Here is an 8952-nt window from a genome sequence, read left to right on the forward strand (position 1 = left end):
ACTCTCTCTCTCTCTCACTCTCTCTCTCTCTCTCTCTCTCTCTCTCTCTCTCTCACACATACACACACACACACACACACACACACACACACACACACACACACACATACTGATGTCATCTGACTTACTTGGTATCACAAAAGGTGCTGCCTTGCCGGTTTTTGCTGAAAAATAACTCCGAGACAATTGGATTCAATGAATACAATGATACAAGTAACCGGCAAGTCATAAATCCAAGAAGGTGTGGGGACCGACACAAAATAGGCTGGTTGTGGGGTCCGTCACAGAGAAATTAGGTCGAAAGTGGGGTCCGACACAGAAAGTGGGGACCGACACAATGAATTATGGGAACCGTCACGCCTACGTCACAAAAGTGTGGGGGGACCGAACACAGCCAATTTCACTGACTACTTTTGTTGTTGTTATTATTACGGCTGTTTGGATGGCCCTACAATCTTGAAACTTGGGCTGTCTGCTACAGACATGTTGAACTTTTTGCTGGACCAACGACAGTTCCAAGCAGGCATTTTTTGGTAGGATATTTCTTGCCGATGCTACGAATTATGCAGTTTTGCAGTAAAGTGGAAGGCATTCTACCTAATAACGGCTAAAATATCAAAAACCTTCAATCCAACAGCACCTAGGCATGTAGTGTAAACACTCACAGATCTAACAAGACCATTCTCAGAGAGCAACATTGCGTAATACTACCATAAATGGATGTTTTGTCCGCGAATTTTGGCGTGTGGGAACCGAGTGGGAACCGAACACAAAGGGTCAGGGCACCGAACACAAAGCGTAGGGGAACCGTCACAGTGTCACCGGTGTGAATCAGCTCGTCTGTGTTCAAACACTGAAATCTTTACAAATGCAATACATTCATCCGGAACAAGCCAACCCTCTTGTACCAGTTATAATCTGAAAGTTACCTCTGGAAAAAATATATACAAATAAGGCCAACGAACCCGAATGACATTTTTCATGGATGTTTATTCCCCACTGTTCTGCGTGCAGGGGGTGAACAACTCATGAATGACGTCATCCGTTGTCAGCATGGGGCATATGTATATAACAACGTGAGAAATTAAAAAACCCAAAAACATGGATGGTTACCTAAAACCCATGTAGGCAACTGTTCGTGTGGAATGGGGTGCACAGACACAGACACACACACACACTCACAGACACAGACACACTCACTCACAGACACACACTCACACACACACACACACACACACACACACACACACACACACACACACACACACACTCACTCACACACAAGCACACACACACACACTCACAGACACACACGCACACACACAAACTAATACACACATACACTGGCACATACACACACACACACACACGCACACACACACATACACACACGCAAACACACACACACACACACACACACACACACACGCGCGCGCGACAGACAGACAGACAGACAGACAGACAGACAGACGCAGATAAACAGAAAGACAGGCCGACAGACACACATGCAGACAGAGACACAGACGGACAGAAAGACAGGCCGACAGACACAGACACAGACAGAGACACAGACGGACAGAAAGACAGGCCGACAGACACAGACAGAGACTGCACAGACGGACAGAAAGACAGGCCCACAGACACAGACACAGACGGACAGAAAGACAGGCCCACAGACACAGACACAGACGGACAGAAAGACAGGCCCACAGACACAGACACAGACGGACAGAAAGACAGGCCGACAGACACAGACACAGACGGACAGAAAGACAGGCCCACAGACACAGACACAGACGGACAGAAAGACAGGCCGACAGACACACATGCAGACAGAGACACAGACGGACAGAAAGACAGGCCGACAGACACAGACACAGACAGACAGGGATGGCAGATAGGCAGCAGAGAAAGAAATACCCGTAGGAAAACAAAGATCGGGAGATGACATAGAAAACGAAAGTAGAGAAAAGACAGACATACATAAACTTCGGTTTTCTTGAACGCTGTTTTTGCTTGTTTGTTGTTGAATGGTTTTCCTGAAAGGAGACTTCCCGTCAACTTAAATTACAACGGTTTCTCTGTATTCAGACGTTTCTGGGTTACTCCATATATAGTGGGTTTTTTTTTTTATTACCAGTGTGTTCTCAGTGCTTAAAAGCGGAAGCCAAACGGCTTGCTTGTCATAAATCTGACAACATGGCATTAAAAAACAAAAAACAAAAAAGGATACTCGATCACAAGTTCGTTTTTCTTCTTCCTGTTTATTTTAATTTTATTTTAAACATAGTTTGTTCTGTTTCAGTAAATTATGTAAAGAGGTGCGGCACAAAAACAAAACTTTGTGACATTGCTGTGCCTTAAATGGGTCAAAGGTAAGTGTTATCTATGGTGGTGACAGTGAAGATGGCAGGTGACTTTGCTCTGTCCCCTGTCTGTTGTTGTTAATATATAACAAGAAATTCCTCCGAGGTAGGAAAAACACCCCCGTCCTTACCATTTTCACTGCCACCAACTGAGAAGGTTATTTCCCTTTGACCATTAATATGTCCCTCTATAAGTCCTTGTAGAATCTTAATCCACCAATAACTCCCTAACCGTGTGTTTGACTGGTCCCAATTTTTGTAAGGACCGTCTCAGGAATGTATAGAACCTGTTCACCAAGTTTGGTGACGATCGGTCCGTTCATTCTTGAGATCTATATGCGAACACAAACACACAAACAAACAAACACATGGACCGAATCCTATACACACCCATATACCGGGGGTGTAATGAACACGGATAGGATATGCGCACGAGAGAGGGATGAAGGGAGGGAGCGAGGGAATGGAAGACAGGGAGATGATGTGTGTGTATGTGTGTGTGCGTGTGTGTGTGTGTGTGTGTATGTGTGTGTGCGTGTGTGTGTGTGTGTGCGTGCGCGCCAGTGTATCCTTAGCGGATTATGACTTTATTCAGTTATTCTGCAGAAAAAACAGAAATGCTGGAGAAAAACTGTTTGTTTCTGCAGCATTTCTGCATAATGTCATCTTTCGCGAGAGCAACGTTTTTTTCTGCGGTAAAACAGTTTTACTGCAGTAAAATTGAAATCAAGAATGCTGCAGTAAAACGGTGATTTTACTGGAGAAAAACTGTTTACACTTTTTCTTCAGCATTTTGGCATTATTCAGTTATTCTGCAGAAAAACAGAAATGCTGGAGAAAAACTGTCTTTTCTGCAGCATTTCTGCATAATGTCATCTTTTGCCGAAGCAACGGGTTTTTCTGGAGCAAAACATTTTACTGCAGTAAAATTGAAATCAAGAATGCTGCAGTAAAACGGTGCTGTTGTTTTACTGCAGAAAATCTGTTTACACTTTTTCTGCAGCATTTTGTACTGGCTCATTAATGTTGGAGCACGCGAGCCCCCCTCTGTCGAGAGATGGACTCATCCAGAATTACCAATAGTTGTGATTGGTACACTGCGGAACAAACTATTATACTATCCCAGGGGGCGACAAATACAAACGCTACTTTACAAGGTCGTTCGTTTTTCTCCAGAAAAGCTGTCACAGACTATTCTGAAGAAAAAGTTAATCGCAATAATGCTGCAGAAAACCAAGTAAACATTATGCTTCAGAAAAACTGTTTTACTGCAGTAAAAAACGCTGCTTCGGCGAAAAATGACATTATGCAGAAATGCTGCAGAAAAGACTGTTTTTCTGCAGCATTTCTGTTTTTCTGCAGCATTTCTGGTTTTCTCCAGCATTTCGGTTTTTCTCCAGCATTTCGGTTTTTCTCCAGCATTTCGGTTTTTCTCCAGCATTTGTCTTTTCTGCAGAATAACTGAATAATGTCATAATCCGCCAAGAGCCAGTACAAAATGCTACAGAAAAAAGTGTAAACAGGTTTTCTGCAGTAAAAACACAGCACCGTTTTACTGCAGCATTCTTGATTTCAATTTTACTGCAGTAAAATGCTTTGCTGCAGAAAAAAACGCTGCTTCGGCAAAAGATGACATAATGCAGAAATGCTGCAGAAAATAACGGTTTTTCTCCAGCATTTGTCTTTTCTGCAGAATAACTGAATAAAGTCATAATCCGCTAAGGATACCAGTGTGAATGTGTGTGTGTGTGTGTGTGCGTGCGTGTGTGCGTATGTGTGTATCATGTGTGCGAGAGAGATAGACAGACAAAGGCAGAGACAGTCAGAGACAGACTCCAGCGACGGAGACAGATACAGGGCTAGGGAGAGAGAGAGAGTGAGAGAGAGAGAGAGAGTGAGAGAGAGAGAAAGAGAGAGAGAGAGAAAGAGTGAGAGAGAGTGTGTGAGAGAGAGAGAGAGAGAGAGAGAGAGAGAGACAGAGAGAGAGACAGAGACAGATAGAGAGACAGAGACAGATAGAGACAGAATTAAAAACAAAGGCGCGGCAACAGCCAACAACAAGAGATAACAGGAAAGTTTACCCATAGCTACCAGCTCTGTTTGCACTGGACGAAATCCAAAAGTCTAAAAACCCAAACCCACACAAAAACCTTGTAAAAAATAAAAACAACAATTAAGATAAATAAAAAATAAACACGGTCTTCTTGATAACAAAATTGATGATAGATGATGTCTAGGAAACCAAAAGACGCACAACGTAATGCGTGTCAGTGTTCCAGCGTAGTAGGCGCATTGTTTTCGCTTTCGACTAGACCTGCCGCTGCGCCTGAACACATTCGCTCAGGTGGCACAGAAACACAAGAGGTCGAGGTAACGCACCTGGATAGGAGCCAACGTGACATTCCGACAGGTGCAAAAACGGTGCTGGCGGGTGTTTCTCTGTCTGTCAGTTTTTGTCTGTCTGTGTCTCTGTTTGTCTGTCTGTCCGTCCGTTTGACCATCTCTCTTCTCTCTCTTTTCTTTCTTTATTCTGTCTTTCTTTTCTGTTTGTCTGTCTGTCTGTGTCTCTGTCTGCATGTGTGTCTGTCGGCCTGTCTTTCTGTTTGTTTATCTGCGTCTGTCTGTCTGTCTGTCTGTCTGTCTCTCGTTCTCTCTCTCTTTTTCCACCTCTCTCTCTCTCTCTTTCTCTCTCTCTCTTTCTCTCTCTCTCTCTTTCTCTCTCTTTCTCTCTCTCTCTTTCTCTCTCTCTCTCTTTCTCTCTCTTTCTCTCTCTCTCTTTCTCTCTCTCTCTCTCTCTCTCTCTCTCTCTCTCTCTCTCTCTGTTTGGCCCTGTTTGAGACACTTCCGCTTCATTATTAATTAAATCGGTGTTCCAAAGTTCAGATATAATTAAAACCTGGCCAAGGTCAGTGTTTACCTGTCTTTCTCAACTTTTTCTTATTTAATTTTCCCGTCTAATAGTCTGTCTGCTTTAACGTTTCTGTTTGCCTGTTTGTCTGTTGCTGTCTCTGTCTGTCTGTCTGTTCCTCTATCTTGCTCTCTCTCCCTCACTTTGTCTGTTTCTTCTCCCCCCTACCCCCTATATCTCTCCCTTTTCTTCCTCCCTCTTTCTCTCTCTCTCCCTTTTCGAGTTACTTTCCTTCGAGTCTCGTTCTATCACTGACAGCATGACAAAACCAAGTGTTGACCTTAACGGGGTCAAGAAGCCCGCCCTTGGTAATATGGGGTGGGACATGGATTTTTGATCGAGGCTTCATGTAAATCTCAAACACCACAGATCCTTCATAACGACCGATTTTTGAAGAATTATTCCGTAAATAAACAAATAAATAGTGACGTCATTTGAACTACACAGTCTATAATGTGGTGGGTTGTGGATGACCCACTTTTGAATTAAAGAAGGCATTTTACTTTGTTTATTTGTATTTGGATGGCGTGGGTTGTGTAGAAGGATACTTTTTATGTTGAATATTTCTTTAGAAAGTATGGGCCGTTCATGAGTAATATCATTGGTACTGTGAAGGTTAAGTGACGCAAAAGTGTGTACGTCATTTACTTTGGAAAGAGGCGGTAATGAGTTACTTCCCTTCGGGTCTCGTTCTATCACTGACAGCATGCGAACATGCGTTGGATTATTAAGCCGCCTTGTAAAGGGTGCATACTGGATTTGCTCTGCCTGTTTGTCCGGGTTTCAGGTGTTTGTTTGTCTACCATGTCACCACGTGTATAGAGCTCGGTCAATTTTTTTTAAATAATTTATTAATTTATTAATTTAAATTGTTTTTAATTAATTCTTTCTAAAATGTATTTATTTACTTTAAAAAAAATTTTTTTTTATTCATTTAAAAAAAAATCTCCCTCAATCTGTCTGTCTGTCATTACCAAGGGCGGCTTCTTGACCCCGTTAAGGTCAACACTTGTTTATCTAGACTTCCTTGTACATGTACAACCATTTGTGATAAGACAGTGCGACGAAAGGATTGAGATCTGCTTCGAGACTTATACATATATACGTTTAAAGACAACGGACGACTGATGCGGAAGGGGGTATATAATTATAGAGAGAGAGAGAGAGAGAGAGAGAGAGAGAGAGAGAGAGAGGGAGAGAGAGAGAGAGAGAGAGGGAGAGAGAGGGAGAGAGAGAGAGAGAGAAAGAGAGAGAGAGAAAGAGAGAGAGAGAGAGAGAGAGAGAGAGAGAGGGGGGGTATAGATGGGCGTGCCGCAGGCGGCGTCCATCGTCCAACTGAAATCAGTTCTTCATCGAAACGAGTTTATTTACATTCTTTCAACAAGGGAATGAAAATGAAAGTCTCATGATGATAACAGTATGTATGAAAGAAAGACACCAAAAAGTCAATAAAGGGGAAAAAACATGACAAAGAAATAGATAACGGAACGACAGCTAGACAGTTCCGACAAACAAACAAACAAACAAACAAGCACACAGCCAGACAGTCAGGCACACAGGCAAGAGAACAAGTGGACGAAGCAGCACACATTGAAACAACAGGGTTAAAAACAAGTCGCGTAAGGCGAAAATACAATATTTAGTCAAGTAGCTGTCGAACTCACAGAATGAAACTGAACGCAGCAAGACCGTATACTCGTAGCATCGTCACTCCACCGCCCGTGGCAAAGGCAGTGCCCGTGGAATTGACAGGAAGAGCGGGGTATTCGTTGCGCTAAGAAGGATAGCACGCTTTTCTGTACCTCTCTTCGTTTTAACTTTCTGAGCGTGTTTTTAATCCAAACATATCATATCTATATATTTTTGGAATCAGGAACCGACAAGGAATACGATGAAAGTGTTTTTAAATTGATTTCGAAAAAAAAAAATTTGATAATAATTTTTATATATTTAATTTTCAGAGCTTGTTTTTAATCCAAATATAACATATTGATATGTTTTTGGAATCAGCAAATGATGGAGAATAAGATAAACGTAAATTTGGATCGTTTTATAAATTTTTAATTTTTTTTACAATTTTCCGATTTTTAATGACCAAAGTCATTAATTAATTTTTAAGCCACCAAGCTGAAATGCAATACCGAACCCCGGGCTTCGTCGAAGAGTACTTGACCAAAATTTCAACCAATTTGGTTGAAAAATGAGGGCGTGACAGTGCCGCCTCAACTTTCACGAAAAGCCGGATATGACGTCATCAAAGACATTTATCAAAAAAATGAAAAAAACGTTCGGGGATTTCATACCCAGGAACTCTCATGTCAAATTTCATAAAGATCGGTCCAGTAGTTTAGTCTGAATCGCTCTACACACACACACACACACACAGACACACACACAGACACACACACACACGCACACACGCACATACACCACGACCCTCGTTTCGATTCCCCCTCGATGTTAAAATATTTAGTCAAAACTTGACTAAATATAAAAACGTACAGCCCGATTTACTGTTCAGGTAAGAACAGCGTATAGGTAGGACTCAACTACTTATTCCAAGGCCTACTATGTAATCCGGTGTGTACTTAGGTCGAGCTATTTTCGTCTCCCGCCAACGCTAAGAAGTGTGTAAACACATCCGCCCTCTATCAGGGCCGCCTATATAGATGAACGAGGTTATATTTATTTAGGCAACCTATCTACAAGCGTGCACTTTTGGTGTTCAGTGGGTCTTTGGAAGAATCAACAAAAGTGGAGAGGATAAAATTGCAGGCAAGACGCGAACGAGGACGTATGACGTTTAGGTAGATCGTTTCTGGACAATCATGACTGTTCTTTCTTTCTTCCCCAAATCACCCACACACACCCCTTGACTCGACAAAGTCAAAGCCCTGTGCTGAGTACAGGAGCTTGCGTCAAAATACAAGACCCGCCGGCCGGTCAATCGACCAACCTTCTTTACTACTTCCGCTACTACTGTACTGCTACTTCTACTGCTACTACTAACACCACTATTACTACAACTACAATGTACTACTACTACTACCACTACCACCACCACTACTGGAGTACTGCTATACTGACTACTATTACTACCACTACGATCACCACTACTACTACTACTACTACTACTACCACTACCACCACCACTACTACTGCTACTACTACAACTACTACTACCACCACTACTACTACTACTACTACTACTACTACTACAGTAGAATGTTATAGGTAACAATATTTCAATCGACCGGCTCCGTCCAGATACTGTGATTCAAGCCCCTGTGATGCTGAGTCGCTACGTGTTGTGTTGCTTCAAAGAAACCGTTGTTATTTCCTTTTTCTCTTCGACGTGAAAGCGTTTGGGTTGACGGTCCATGTTGCAATTTTAATGTCTCTGATGAGTGCAGACAGGTTTCTGCACCTTATCAGACAAAGGTTATTCGCACCTGTTCAGTGAAAATGATACCTGCATGGTCGAGGGTTGTTGAAGGGTAAATAAGAACAAGTTGCACAATTAATGACGCGCCAGTTCCAGCGTACTGCCAGATTGAGTCCATATTGCAGACATTTTTCTACATACAAAATTACTTGGGTGTGCGTATTATGTAGTCTTCTGCGTTTTGTTTACGTAGTAGCCTATCTCTTTTTTTCTACGGGTAGGAAAGTGGAGAT

Source organism: Littorina saxatilis, unplaced genomic scaffold (assembly GCF_037325665.1).
Source record: "Littorina saxatilis isolate snail1 unplaced genomic scaffold, US_GU_Lsax_2.0 scaffold_741, whole genome shotgun sequence".
Taxonomy (NCBI): domain Eukaryota; kingdom Metazoa; phylum Mollusca; class Gastropoda; order Littorinimorpha; family Littorinidae; genus Littorina; species Littorina saxatilis.